The following is a 15,768-nucleotide window of genomic DNA, read 5'->3' as shown; positions in this document are numbered from 1 at the left end:
TTTATCATGTTTTTAATATTCTGTTGTGAGCTGCCCAAAGTGGCTGGGGAAACCCAGCCAGATGGGCAGGGTAATAATAAAAAATGTTATTGTTATTATTTAATAAAAAAATTGACACACATTAAGTAACATATGCCACTGATGTAGTGGTTAAGAGCGGCAGACTATTAATCTGGTGAACCGGGTTCGCGTCTCCGCTCCTCCACATGCAGCTGCTGGGTGACCTTGGGCTAGTCACACTTCTCTGAAGTCTCTCAGCCCCACTCACCTCACAGAGTGTTTGTTGTGGGGGAGGAAGGGAAAAGGAGAATGTTAGCCGCTTTGAGACTCCTGAAGGGGAGTGATAAAGCGGGATATCAAATCCAAACTCTTCTTCTTCCCTCTCAAACTTTTATGACCACTGACAGTCAGCCAGAGGTAATAATTATCCCTGTGTTTGAATGTATGTGGTAAAAGGCAAAGGGCTCAAAGCATAATATGAACATAACAGGAAAATCTTTCTGGTAGGACAATTTTGTAAACTTTAAAACATATTGCAGGCTGTTTTTAGTATAAACCAATAATGAACAATATTCATCACATGAGGGGTTTTTGTTTTTGCTTTTCTGCAAATGACACACAATCACTGCCAGCTAATAATACCATATTTACTTGAATGTAATGTGCACCTTTTTTTGCCAAATTGCACTGCAAAAGTTAGAGTGTGCATTAGATCAGATGGGGCATTTTACATTCGCCAGCAAATACTTCTTTGGTCTCAAAGTTTTGAAAATTGAGGTGTGCATTAGATTCAATGGCACATTAGATTTGTGTAAATACAGTAATAATAATAATCCATTCAAATCAAGTATATACTGTATGTCAATAGTCATGAAAGAAATCCCCAGTTTAGGCTCAGTGTGATATTTTGTGAATAATTACTATTCATCTGGGTTCACATTTCCACCCAAGCGTGTGAAGCATCACCAGAGATGGAAGATTGTAACTGAAATGAAATAAATGGTTTATTGATACACACCAGAGAATACAGAAATGATAATGTGAGCAATGGCAACATAAATAGGAACATAAATGTGAATCACTCTGTACGGTGTAAAAAAAGAAGGCAATGCAATGTGAATAATATGAGACAGAGCCAATTAATTCTGTTCCAAGTAGATCCATTGAAATTAATTGATATGGCTAACATAGGTCCAGTAATTTTAATATGTCTACTCTGAGTACGACCAATTGATAAAATCACAATCGGCAAGTATGCACACACCCCACTTTGCTTTCTCTCTGTATATCTGTATATCTATATATCCATATAGATATACAATGGTACCTTGGGTTCTGGAGGTCCATTCTTAACCTGAAACTGTTCTTAACCTGAGGTACCACTTTAACTAATGGGGCCTCCCGTTGCCGCTGCGCCGCTGCGTGATTTCTGTTCTCATCCTGAAGCAAAGTTCTTAACCTGAGGTACTATTTCTGGGTTAGCGGAGTCTGTAACCTGAAGCGTCTGTAACCAAGGTACCTCTCTCTCTCTCTCTCTCTCTCTCTCTCTGTGTGTGTGTGTGTGTGTGTGTGTGTGTATGCATATATATGCAAGCTCTACACTTCATCCTTCTAATACTCCCCCCATCTTAACTTGTTTGAAAGCACCCTCTGCTCCCTAGCTGTTCACACTGCATAGCATCTTAGCATTACATTTAGCACAATGCAATCGTTATCAGTCTGGTACAGTGGAATCCTCCCATCTCCAATATTGCAGAAACAGAAGACAGGAAGAGAAAGGAAATGGGGGGAAAGAAAAAAAAATCAAGCAAGGCTAAGCCTCAGCAGAACCTAAGTGTGTGTATATGTGTGTGGAGATTATGGTGTCGAAGCCCAACTATACTGAGTGAACCTCTGCTTACACAGCACTCAAAGATGAGATGAGACCTTTATGACATGTTGGAACAGGTCGGCACCAGAACCTTTCCTGGAGGAAATGGAACTGATGTCCCCACAAGTTGGTTTTGCTTCCACTGTCACACAAGACACTCAAGCTAGGAGGGCCCATTCCATATCAGCATGTTCCAGTTTCACCATCTGCTGTGCTAACTGCATAAGGCCCTCTCAGTCTCTTATCAAGTATGTTTCCTTCATTGTTACGTTCAGTTTGCACAAAGACGGACTTTTCTGTTGCCATCATCCATTTTTGGTTTATCATGTCTGATCTGAGACTTTCTGCATTCATTGGTTCCTTGGGCCTAGCAGAGGTTGATGGATATAATAATAAAAGATACATATATTTGCAAAAGCGTATTGATACTATCAGGTTAGAAATAGGAGATCCATGACTTCTGATAAAACTCGTGGCTACAGAGTGCTTCTTCTTAACGCCCCTGTTAAATACAAAGTAAACAGTGAGAAGAGAAAGTTGTACAGTATGCATGTTATCTGCAGATAATAATAATAATAATAATAATAATAATAATAATAATAATAATAATAAAAAATTTGTTTATACCCCCACCCTGCCCTGCCAAGACCGGGCTCAGGGCGGCTAACAAATATAAAAACAATTGATTAGATAACTCATGGCCTGCAACAAAATGGTATTAGGTTGGTTCCATATGCAAACACCGGTAGAAACATGGATAATCTGTGGCACTCCAGAAATTGTTACACTCCATCAGCCTCAGACAGCATAATCAATTCTCTGGAGGTTCACAGAGTCCTAAACCCTGCACTAGTATAAGCCTGTTCACACATTACATTAAATGGTAGTTTAACAGCGCAGTGGCGTAGCGTGGGGGGTGCAGGGGGGGCCGGCCGCACCGGGCGCAACATCTGGGGGTTAGGGTTAGGGTGCACAAATCCACGGGTTAGGGGGCGCAAATTACTTGCCTTGCCCCGGGTGCTGACAACCCACGCTACGCCACTGTAACAGCGCTGCAATATTTCTCTGGGGCCTATGAGTGTGTGATGATACAAAGCTGATCATGGCCAGAAAGGCAGAGGCATCAAATATCTCAGGAGCTATCCTGTGTATTCATGGAGATGCATGGTTTTTGAGGGGCAGACTTCTAAATACCGCTGTTGTTTGCATGGTTGCATGTAGTAAGTGAGAATTGCTTCAGGCAGGCAAGATTTTGCAAATTAACATAGCATTTGCACATTTTCCACTCAGGTCCAGTACACACAGATGACAGAGACAGGCAAATGTGGATGGGGGAGGGGGAAACTTAGTTTACTGGAAACTTTTGACCTTAGGACTCAATACCAGTATAGCAGTCTCATTAGTGATACCATCACTGTTACCTTATTTCCCTTTAATATTTTTAAAGAGAAGAATTATAGGGAGAATGAGACTGCAAGTGAGAAAGAGGCAGCGGTGGAGTGTGACTCCAACACACCCAGGGCGGGAGGGGCAGGAGGAGGCTAGCACCTCCCCCCGCAAGGGGGCGGGGCAAACGAGGGTGGGGCAAAACGGCCTCAGTCCAGTATATCAGAAGGAGCATCTCCACCCCCATCGTTCTGCCCGGACACTGAGGTCCAGCACCGAGGGCCTTCTGGCGGTCCCCTCACTGTGAGAAGCCAAGTTACAGGGAACCAGACAGAGGGTCTTCTTGGTGGTGGCACCTACCCTGTGGAACGCCCTCCCACCAGATGTGAAAGAGAACAACAACTACCAGACTTTTAGAAGACATCTGAAGGCAGCCCTGTTTAGGGAAGCTTTTAATGTTTGATGCATTACTGTATTTAAATATTTTGTTGGAAGCCTCCCAGAGTGGCTGGGGAAGCCCAGCCAGATGGGCGGGGTATAAATAAATTATTATTATTATTATTATTATTATTATTATTATGGCATTGTGCAGACAACCCCCACTGCCACTGACCCCAGCCTGAGCGCAGGTTGTTGCGCCCTTCTGGCACCCCCCTCCCCAGATCTGAGCCTTGCAAGGCTGCTCGGTGTGGGGACGTGGCGTAAACAAAAGTCACCTGGCTCAGTTGCTTTGCTTGTGTTTTGAAAGACACTCGCTGCTGCAGGGCGCCTGTTTGTGCGTGTCGTGTTTTCCTGTGGAAGGTTCCGCTTCCAGTTCGCCCCCACCCCACATCTCCAGTGGGATGGAGTCAGGTTTGCCCTTCCCCCCATGGCTCCCCAAGCTGGTGACAGCCACTCCCAGTTCAGGATGGCAGTGCCAGGAGGTGGGTGCGCAGCGAGCTCGGAACTGAGCACTGGCACCGGGGAAGCAGTGTGCATGCCTCCCAGTTAGTTGGCCATTTTGTCACCCCCCTCATTGATGATACGCCGGGGCGGACCCCACACCCCACACACCCCTTCCTACACCACTGGAAAGAGGCAGAGTATGAGGGGCAGAAAGGAAGAAGATCAGAAACATAGAGAAAAGGAAATATTGATTATGTGCAACGACAAATTAAAATTTGGTCTTATTTGAAAGCAGGTGCTAAGTCTGACAAGGTTGAATGTGACTGGTAATCACAAAATCAGCCTATTTTGAATATGCTTCCTTTCCTAAGAGCACTAAAAACCACAGTAACTTGGGGGTGGGGGGAAACAACCACAATTTATGTATGGTAAATTCTCTACCCTTGTGATTGAGTTTCAATATACGTACCTTTATCACACAGAGAGGATACTCCACGTTGCCTTCTGTGCAAAGCGCTCTGAAGGGAGGGGAGGACGGTTGTGGTATATAACCCGATTTACAGGAAAATTCAGCTGTGTCGCCAGATGCTGCATATATTTTTTGACTTCTTATCCACTTTAGCTGGATATTATAATGATCCATATCTTCTGTAGTTATTATACATGGTTCTGCAGAAAGGCACAGGTCATTTCACCTTTTAAAGATGAACTTGAGAGTGATAAAACAGCCACACTGCTTAAACTGTCAGCTTTCTAGGAAACCTATTTGAAATAAATACATTATACAAAATTTTAAAAAATGAAGCTGCCTGATATTGTCTATGGCAGCTGGTGGTGTCTCTATGAAGTCTGAGGCAGAGAGTTTCCCCCAAATCTGCTACCTGAAATCTTTTTTACTTGGAGATGCTAGGGGCTGAATTTTGGTCCTTCGGCATGAAAACTCTAGTCCTTTCCTAGAGTTATAGTCTTCATTTATCAAGTCGATCATATACTTGGGACTTGAGCTAGGGATTTCTTACACTGAAAGCAAGAATTATGGCCCCAATCTAGACCAACATGTGGACTTTCTTGCCTATAGGAGGAAGGTGACTTGCTATCAATGCTCTAAGCACTAAGTTCAACATGGCCTCCAAAACTGGTGAATAGGATTGTTCCTAAAATACTGACTTTGCACATTTATTAGAAAGTGTAACCACATATATATGAATCAGAAGGTTTGATGAGTCTCCCTCTTCCACAATGCCATTGGTTAAATAGTTGATAGTTTATAATGTTCAAAAGAGCTGGACGATAAAGAAGGCTGATCGCCGAAGAATTGATGCTTTTGAATTATGGTGCTGGAGGAGACTCTTGAGAGTCCCATGGACTGCAAGAAGATCAAACCTATCCATTCTTAAGGAAATCAGCCCTGAGTGCTCACTGGAAGGACAGATCCTGAAGCTGAGGGTCCAGTACTTTGGCCACCTCATGAGAAGAGAAGACTCCCTGGAAAAGACCCTGATGTTTGGGAAAGATGGAGGGCACAAGGAGAAGGGGACGACAGAGGACGAGATGGTTGGACAGTGTTTTTGAAGCTACCAGCATGAGTTTGACCAAACTGCGGGAGGCAGTGGAAGACAGGAGTGCCTGGCGTGCTCTGGTCCATGGGATCACGAAGAGTCGGATACAACTAAATGACTAAACAACAACAACATTCTAACTGCTTTGCCTGAAAGGTACTGTATGTGGGACATTCTTGAAACATTTATAATTGGTTGAGCTGCTGAAACAAGAGCAGAAAGTCTGTTGGGAAAATACCTTGGCTCACCCTGCCAAATAGGAGGACCACCAATGAGGTGGCTGCAATACCAGTTTGTAGCAATAAAGTTCACTCTAAAACATCCAGATGTTGTTGGGTGACAACTACCATCATCCCTTGACCACTGGCCATGCTGGCTGGGGATAATTAGAGCAGAAGTCAAACAAAATGTAGAATGCACCAGGTTGAGGGTGTTACGATATTGAAGCAATGCAGCCGCGAGCTGCTGGTAGCTTGAAAGCAAAACATAATGGGAATGTTGGGACTGTTCCGTGGGAAACAGAGGGACAGTCAATTCACAGTGCAGAGGGCACCGGAATTAGCTCAGAGTGTAATATGAGCTGTACAGGAAGTTTTTCTACTCTCTCGACTGCTGAAGTTTGAAGAGAGCAGTCGTGTTTTCTGTAACGCTGCAAAGACAGAAATAAAGGCATGTAAATACGTTTCTGTCTATCTCTTTCCCCTGCCTGGGGGGGCAGGAAAGAGGGGTGTGTTCTTCTCACGCTGAGAAGGATCGCCTATCACGACCTCTGCCTGGATCTTGCAGGGAAAGCAGACAGGGAGGTCAACAGGAGACCAAGCCGGGTGCCTGGGAGAGTTGCCAGTTTCTCCTGATAAAGGCTTGATTTCCGACAGAGGGAGCCTGCCTTAGGATCAACCCAACATCAGGATGCTGTTACAAACTTAACATGTACACTTTTCTAGGTGTGCCGTTCAACAGAACAAGAATATAAAAGGTTATAGACTTCCCTCATACCTAGGCATACTGGTGCTTCCGTCCAATCGCCGTTGTTGCAACTCACCACTGAAGAGCCTTTCATTACATAAAGGCGTTGGCATCTGTATTCCACTGCTGCACCCGATGCATATTGTATCAGGGGTGTGTTGATAATATCTCCATTTTCAATAGGAGGAGGCCGACCACATCCTTCTCCAGAAGCTGCACTGATGCTTTCGATTATGCATACACTGATCACAAAAATTGCTGTGTGCACATAGATCCCAGCACACCTACTGAGGGAGGTACCTGATGGCAGATCCATATGCCTACCAGCCCACTGCCTGAGTGGAGGATTTGTGAGGAATCCCAAGGATTGACCACTTAGAAGTAACTGCACATGGCTTTGGCTACCATACAAAAGCAGCTGTCTGGGGCAGTGCTAGATAAAACCCTGCAGAGGTCCCTAGGCAGTTGAAATCTCAGGGCTCCCCTCACAAATTATCTCTTAATACATTTTTTTTATTTTACCAATCAACAATTTTAATAAACCAATTATAATCCATTGTCGTGGGGCCCCTGCTTATGGAAGCCCATACAATGACTTCTGCCAGTGCAGCAGGACTTTCACCCATCTCCTACCCCTGTGCCATTGGCTCTGGGGGAAGTCAGGAAAATCCCTCAGAACAGCACATGGGGAAGATGAGAGGCGAGATTATTTCATCAATTGAGCAGACATGCTTGCACTGATAGAACATTTGGAAAAGCATTACCGTATTTTTCGCTCTATAAGACGCACTTTTCCCCTCCTAAAAAGTAAGGGGAAATGTGTGTGCGTCTTATGGAGCGAATGCAGGCTGCGCGGCTATCTCAAAGCCAGAACAACTTCTAGCTTCTGGCTTAGCCACGCAAAGCCTCCGCAGGGCAGGGCACAGGGAGCCTTCATCCCCGTGCCCTGCGGAGGCTTCGCGGGGCTATCTCTGGCTTTTGCGGGAGGTGGGGGAAGGGACAGAGCACACAGCTTTGTCCCTTCCCCCACCTCCCAGAAAAGCCCCCAAGAGCCGCACTCCTCATGGCTCGTGAAAGGGAGAGCTGAGCAGAGCGAAAAATAAGGTATGTTGAATTCCTCCTACAACAAATAACTTAACATCCATTTCCCCATGTACTCTCTCTCTCCCCCCCCCCCCGTCTCTTGACAAATAACTTACCACTTTGGGAAGTACAGGAGGTCCATAGGAGAAATGGAGCAAAACAGATCAGCCAGATCTTCATGGCACTTTGGGGAAAGTATAGCTGCTGGTACCACAAAAGCTTCCCTTTCAACAACCTAAATACTGGAAACCGTCTTGCTGCAAGGATCTTTCTGCTTTTATAATATAAGCGATGACTCCTATGGTATAGTTCCTTTTATTTTTGTGTGGTAAAGGAGGAATGACCAGAATCACACCCAATGAGAAGGGATTGCAAAAGTTCTGTGAACAGCAATTGCAAGAATTTGAGGGAGGAGCTATTTTGGCAGCAGTATCTTGCTGCCAATTGGTCTGGAAAAAGTCAACAAGACTGCCTGGCCTGTTCTGGACAACCTTTGGGTTGAGGATTATAGGCAGCACTTGGCGGAATAAGTTCATGAGCAGAGCAACTTCCACTTCTGCAATGGGACTTTCCTTCCCCTCTTTCAATCCTGCACTATCCCCGAATCTGGGTTTGGGGGAACCCTTACAAAGGAATTAGGGAGATCACAGGGGGAAGAGAGAGAGGAAAGTCCCATTGTGGTCCACTCATGCAATTATTTAATTGAATATCACCCTATGTCTGCATGTCAAGCTGCTGTTAAAAGTACAGCTACAATGGCCGCTTGAAAATACTACTTGGGCAGAAGGTGGAATCTGTTAAAATCATAGGCCGCCCACAACCAGTAGCATGCTGGGGGGAGGCATTTAGCAGATCTCCCAATGCTGACTGTGGCTTACAAGAAGGTAGAGGAGGAAGGTGGTGAGGTTGATGTGGTGTGAACACCCTGGCATGAGCACCAGTTTGGCTGCACTGGTGTGTTTGCACTGTGTCAACCTTACTCAACCCTGCCAGCACCAGCAGTGTCAGTAGTAGGAGGTCATGTAAGTGCCAGGACCTTACACTGCCAACTGTGCTAGGGGCAACCCAACATGGAAACCCTATGCATAATCCCACTAATACCATTTGGTTTAATAGCAGTATTTGGCTAGCAAGATCTGGTGATCTCACAAGATCTCAACAGAATCTGCCATTGTTGCTGCCAGGCACTGCTGCACAATCCAGGTAAGGGAGGCTTGGGCGGTGGTGAAATTCTCGGCATGTTGTATGCTGAAAGAAAATTATATGAGAATGATGTACCGGTGGTATTTGACTCCTAGTAAGCTAGCAAAAAGGGGCGCGGGTGGCGCTGGGGGTTAAACCACAGAGCCTAGGACTTGCCGATCAGAAGGTTGGTGGTTCGAATCCGCATGACGGGGTGAGCTCCCGTTGCTCGGTCCCTGCTCCTGCCAACCTAGCAGTTCGAAAGCATGTCAAAGTCCAAGTATATAAATAGCTACTGCTCCAGTGGGAAGGTAAATGGCATTTCCGTGTGCTGCTCTGGTTCGCCAGAAGCGGCTTAGTCATGCTGGCCACATGACCCAGAAGCTGTACACCGGCTCCCTTGGCCAATAAAGCGAGATGAGCACCGCAACCCCAGAGTCAGCCACGACTGGACCTAATGGTCAGGTGTCCCTTTACCTTTACCTTTAAGCTAGCAAAAATGTATAAGAAAAGTGAAAATATCTGCTGGAAGTGTAAGGAAATGAAAGGCATCTTCTCTCATATGTGGTGGACCTGTAGGGTTCTAAAAGCATTCTGGGAAATGATATATAATGAAATGAAAAAAAATATCTTTTGTAAAAAAAACCAGAAGCATTTTTATTAGGAATTGTAGGTATCAACATTCCAAAGGAACAGAAAAGACTTTTCATGTATGTGACAACAGCCATGCAGAAGCTAATAGCCCAGAGATGGAAAGAAGACAAAGTCCCTACCAGAGAGGAATGGCAAACCAGGAAGCAAGAAGACCAAATCTTCAACGATGTGAAGGTGATGGACTATATGGAATTGGTGGAAATGACTGGCAGAATCTGAGACCAGGGAGAAGAGTTGGTGGAAGAAGACTGGAAGAAATTCAAAGACTACTTGCAGAAATACTGTAAAATTAATGAATGTTAAAATGACGTTGGAATGGAAATAGGTGGTTTTGGTAATAAGGTTAATAAGAATATGCAAATATAGATTGTTATATGGAGGAAAATAAATAGTTATAATAGGTTAAGATACAGAGTAAAGATAAATGAAAGAGGGTAAGGATTTGCTGAAAGGATTTTGTAAATGGGAATACAAAAAGGGGAGGTGTGAGGAGGTCAAGGAAATAAGTCAACGAGCCTAAAGATATTGAAAAATGGATTTTTTCTTTTTTAAATCCTTTTTTCTTTTTTTAGTCATCTGTTTTTTGTATTTTGTATTTCCTTTTTCTTTTTTAGGTTCTCTTTTTTGGTATTTTTCTTGTTATCTTTTTTCTTTTTTGTGTAATCTGTGTTTATGTGTAATCTTTGGTATAATTTTCTTAGCTCTTTAAACTTATGTTTATTGTAAAACCTTAATAAATATTTTATAAAAACAAACAAACAAATCTTCAGCGAAGAATGGGAAAAATTTATAATTTATCTAGGAGACCACTGTAAGCAGATGAAAACCTTAGCAGGATTTTAATAACACTTGTAATGTAGAGAATATTATGGATAATGTGGAAAGATATAAAATATGGACTATGAAATAATATGCAGTTGAGAAGGTAGACAACGGGATCCATGGAGGGGAAGGTGGGAAGTCCAGAGATTTGGACAAATCTCTAAATAGGGATATGTAATTTGGATTGTTATAATTCTATATTTGTAAATTCAAGTAAAAATTATTATATATGTAAAAAGAGAGGATTGGGTGGTGGTGAGTTGGGGCAGCACCTTCCCCTTTCATATCGGGTGATGAAACAGGATGGCACTGTCCTTGCCTGTCCCTCAAAAATGCCATCTAAGAAGAGGAAAGGAATTCCTGCAGCAGGGCACTTTCCCTCCCCTCCCCTTCTTGAATGTACACTCCGTAAAATGGAAGACACTGCAGTATGAGGAGATCAGTCTTATAGCACACAGTCAACCCAAGTGGAGGTGACGATCTTCTTGTCATTGCCCCAGTCCCATCCTTGAAACTACAGTCTGTAAAGAGGAACGAAGGAGACACTCTAAGCAGAACAGGAGAGAACTGCCTTCTACTGAGCTCATTCACAGATCCGTCTTAAGCATATGTGGCGCCGGGGTGCAAAGATCCACCCTGCGCCCCTAGGTTGCCCAGAGTTGTGCCAGTACAGAACGGTGGGGAATGCAAGCGGCATCGCAGGCAACATCTCCGAACAGGATCAGTGCGCTCCTATTCTTTGGGTTTTGTTGCTGCCTTCGGTGCTGTCAGCGCTGCGGGTCCCACCACAATGTTACACAGCACTCCAGGCGTGGCACTGAAAGTGTTAGCTGCCATGAAGCTGGGGCAAGAGTCAACAGCCGAGCGAAGCCGAGCCTGTCAGAGAACCGCAGGATCTTCTGTGGCGGCGGCTCAGCATGGGATGGAAGGCGTGAGTTGGAGTCCGGGGAAGCGCCCCTTGCAGCAGAAGAGTCTACAGTGCTCCGACGAGCTCTGCTCCGCTCGGCTGTTGGTGGCTCTCCCCCGGACTCCAAGGCTCGGTCCCGGACTCTTGGTGCCATGCACCCCTAGTGCCAATGGTTAAGATGGCCCTGCTCCAGTATAGGATATAGCCAGGGCCTGATTTATGTATAGGCTATGTAGACTAGGGCCTCTAAATCTAGGGGGCCTCACCAGCCTACCCGCTCCCCAGCAGGCAACCTCCCCTCTCCCAAAATTGCAAACCCAAGACTTCCTGCAAGGGCAGGGAAACTCAGACCCAGCACCTATTAGACTCAGTGATGGCCAGAGGGGGCCCAATTTGAAGAGGTGGGGCCCAACTTTACACTTTTTTTGGTAGGGCCACAGTTCGTAACCAAAGGCCTCAACACCTTAAACTGCAGAATTTTATTTTATTTTTTAAAAAATCCCTAAAAAATCTGACGTTCTCCAATTCACTAAAAAAATGGTGCCAAACTGTTGCAAATGCTCCCCTGAAAGGTTTGGCGGTGAAAACAGAAGGGTTTTCCCGCAAGTTCAGTCATCGAGGGCTAATTCTTTTTCCGATGATAAAAACCCTTCTGTTTCCACCGAAAAACCTTTCAGGGGAGCATTAATAACAGTGGGGCCCCATTTTTGAGTGAATTGCAGAACATCATATTTTTGCTGAAATTGTGCCCGCGCAGCTTAAGGATTTTTTCAAAAAATAGGTTTTCCTCAATTTCAATCGTCGAGGGCTAATTCTTTTTCCGATGATAAAAACCCTTCTGTTTCCACCAAAAAACCTTACAGAGGAGCGTTTGAAACAGCTGGGCGCTATTTTTGACTGAATTGCAGAACGTCAGATTTTTGCTGAAATTGGGATTTTTTTTAAATAAAAGTTCCCCCTCACGTTAAATTTTGGAGGGCAAATTTCTGGTCCTGTGATAAAAAGCCTTCTGTTTCGACCGGCAAACCTCTCAGGGGAGCATTTGCAACCGTTCGGCACCATTTTTGAGTGAATTGCCAAAAGTCAGATTTTTGATGAATTTGTGACCCTGGGGCTTTGGGATTTTTTCAAAAAAAATCTTTTTCTGCTGGTTAAGTTGTCAAGGGCTGATTTCCTGTCCTGTGATGAAAAGCCTTCTGTTTTGACCGCCAAACCTTCCAGGGGAGCATTTGCAACCGTTTGGCACCATTTTTGAGTGAATTGGGGAACATCAGATTTTTGATGAAATTGTGACCCCGGCTTAGAGATTTATTCAAAAAAATCTTTTTCTGTCGGTTAAGTTGTCGAGGGCTGATTTACTTTCCTGTGATAAAAAGCCTTCTGTTTCGACCCCAAAACTCTCAGGGGAGCATTTGCAACCGTTTGGCATAATTTTTGATTGAATTACCTAAAGTCAGAATTTGATGAAATTGTGACCCCGGGGCTTATGGATTTTTTCAAAAAAATCTTTTTCTGTCGGTTAAGTTGTTGAGGGCTGATATCTTGTCCTATGATAAAAAGGATTCTGTTTCGACCGCCAAACCTCTCAGGGGAGCATTTGCAACCGTTTGGCACCATTTTTGAGTGATTTGGGGAACATCAGATTTTTGATGAAATTCTGACCCCGGGGCTTAGGGATTTTTTCAAAAAAATCTTTTTCTGCCGGTGAAGTTGTCGAGGGCTGATTTCCCGTCCTGTGATAAAAAGACTTCTGTTTCGACCCCAAAACTCTCAGGGGAGCATTTGCAACCGTTCGGCAACATTTTTGAGTGAATTACAGAAAAGTCAGATTTTTTATTTAATTGTGACCCCGTGCTTAGGGATCATTACAGAAAAATCTTTTTCTGCCGGTGAAGTTGTCGAGGGCTGATTTCCCGTCCTGTGATAAAAAGACTTCTGTTTCGACCCCAAAACTCTCAGGGGAGCATTTGCAACCATTTGGCACCATTTGCAACCTTTTGGCACCATTTGGACATTTGCATTTGCAACCATTTGGCACCATTTGGACATTTGGTCTTTTTATCACAGGACAAGAAATCAGCCCTCAACAACTATTCCAGCAAAAAAACATTTTTTTGAAAAAATCCCTCAGCCCCGGGGTCACAATTTCATCAAAAATCTGACTTTCGGCAATTCACCTAAAAATGGTGCCAAGCGGTTGCAAATGCTCCCCTGAGAGGTTTGCCGGTCGAAAGAGAAGTCTTTTTATCATAGGACAAGAAATCAGCCTACAACAACTTTTCCAGCCGAAAAAAACATTTTTTTGAAAAAATCCTTCAGCCCCGGGGTCACAATTTCATAAAAAATCTGACTTTCGGCAATTCACTAAAAAATGGTGCCAAACGGTTGCAAATGCTCACCTGAGAAGTTTGGCGGTCAAATAAGAATGCTTTTCATCACTGGACGGGAAATCAGCCCTCAACAACTTAACCGGCAGAAAAACATTTTTTTGAAAAAATCCCTAAGCCCCGGGGTCATAATTTCATCAAAAATCTGGCTTTTGTCGATTCACTCAAAAATGTTGCCAAGCAGTTTCAAATGCTCCCCTGAGAGTTTTGGCAGTGGAAACAGAAGTCTTTTCATCACAGGACGGGAAATGAGCTCTCAACAAATTAACCGGCAGGAAAACATTTTTTTTGAAAAAATCCCTAAGCCCCGGGGTCACAATTTCATCAAAAATCTGACTTTTGGCAATTCACTCAAAAATGGTGCCAAACGGTTGCAAATGCTCCCCTGAGAGGTTTGGCGGTCGAAAGAGAAGGCTTTTTATAATAGGACAAAAAATAAGCCCTCAACAAGTTAGCCGGCAGAAAAAGGTTTTTTTGAAAAAATCCTTCAGCCCCGGGGTCACAATTTCATCAAAAATCTGACTTTTGACAATTCACTCCAACATGGTGCCCAGCGGTTGCAAATGCTCCCCTGAGAGGTTTGGCGGTCGAATCAGGAGGCTTTTTATCACAGGACGGGAAATGAGCCCTCGACAACATCACCGGCAGAAAAAGATTTTTCTGTAATGATCCCTAAGCCCCGGGGTCACAATTTTATAAAAAATCTGACTTTTGGCAATTCACTCAAAAAGTGTGCTAAACGGTTGGAAATGCTCCCCTGAGAGGTGTGGCGATGGAAACAGAAGGCTTTTTATCACAGGAAAATAAATCAGCCCTCGACAACTTAGCCGGCAGAAAAACATTTTTTTGAAAAAATCCTTCAGCCCCGGGGTCACAATTTCATCAAAAATCTGACTTTTCACAATTCACTAAAAAATGGTGCCAAGCGGTTGCAAATGCTCCCCTGAGAGATTTGGCGGTCGAAACAGAAGGCTTTTTATCACAGGAAAAGAAATCAGCCATCGACAACTTAACAGGCATAAAACTATTTTTTTGAAAAAATCCCTAAACCCAGTGGTCACAATTTCAGGAAAAATCTGACTTTCGGCGATTCACTCAAAAATGGTGCCAAACGGTGGTAAATGCTCCCCTGAAAGGTTTTTCGGTGGAAACAGAAGTCTTTTTATCATAGGACAAGAAATCAGCCCTCAACAACTTTTCCAGCAGAAAAACATTTTTTGAAAAAATCCTTCAGCCCCGGTGTCACAATTTCATCAAAAATCTGACTTTTGGCAATTCACTAAAAAATGGTGCCAAGCGGTTTCAAATACTCCCCTGAGAGTTTTGGCAGTCGAAACAGAAGTCTTTTTATCATAGGACAAGAAATCAGCCCTCAACAACTTTTCCAGCAGAAAAACATTTTTTTGAAAAAATCCTTCAGCCTCGGGGTCACAATTTGATCAAAAACCTGACTTTTGGCAATTCACTCAAAAATGGAGCCAAGCTGCTGCCAAAAAAAAATTTCTGCTGAAAAAGTCGTTGAGGGCTGATTTCTTCTCCTATGATAAAAAAAGCCTTGTGTTTCTACCGCCAAAACTCTCAGGGGAGCATTTGCAACCGCTTGGCACCATTTTTAGGTGAATTGCCGAAAGTCAGATTTTTGATGAAATTGTGACCCCGGGGCTGAGGGATTTTTTCAAAAAAATGTTTTTCTGCCGGTTAAGTTGTTGAGGGCTGATTTCCCGTCCTGTGATGAAAAGCATTCTGATTTGACCGCCAAACTTCTCAGGCTAGCATTTGCAACCGTTTGGCACCATTTTTGAGTAAATTGCCGAAAATCATACTTTTTATGAAATTGTGACCCCGGGGCTTAGGGATTTTTTCAAAAAAATATTTTTCTGCCGGTTAAGTTGTCGAGGGCTGATTTCTTTTCCTGTAATAAAAAGGCTTCTGTTTCGACCGCCAAACCTCTCAGGGGAGCATTTCCAACCGCTTGGCACCATTTTTGAGTGAGTTGCTGAAAGTCAGATTTTTTATGAAATTGTTACCCCGGGGTTTAGGAATTTTTTCAAAAAAATGTTTTTCTGC

At 43.8% G+C, this 15,768-nt stretch overlaps 1 long non-coding RNA gene across 1 annotated transcript; it reads right to left on the bottom strand.

Annotated features, from left to right (window-relative positions):
• Positions 1–986: 986 nt before the first annotated feature.
• On the bottom strand, positions 987–8,092 carry LOC309533901. Its single transcript, XR_014220495.1, has 4 exons — positions 7,869–8,092; positions 6,697–6,870; positions 4,611–4,810; positions 987–2,372 (listed from the first exon to the last, which is right to left on the bottom strand). It is a non-coding gene; the product is annotated as an uncharacterized lncRNA (long non-coding RNA).
• Positions 8,093–15,768: the final 7,676 nt, after the last annotated feature.

Source organism: Podarcis vaucheri (assembly GCF_965113315.1).
Source record: "Podarcis vaucheri genome assembly, chromosome: 6".
NCBI classification, from domain to species: Eukaryota; Metazoa; Chordata; class Lepidosauria; order Squamata; family Lacertidae; genus Podarcis; species Podarcis vaucheri.
This window is presented reverse-complemented; position numbering and strand designations above follow the sequence as displayed.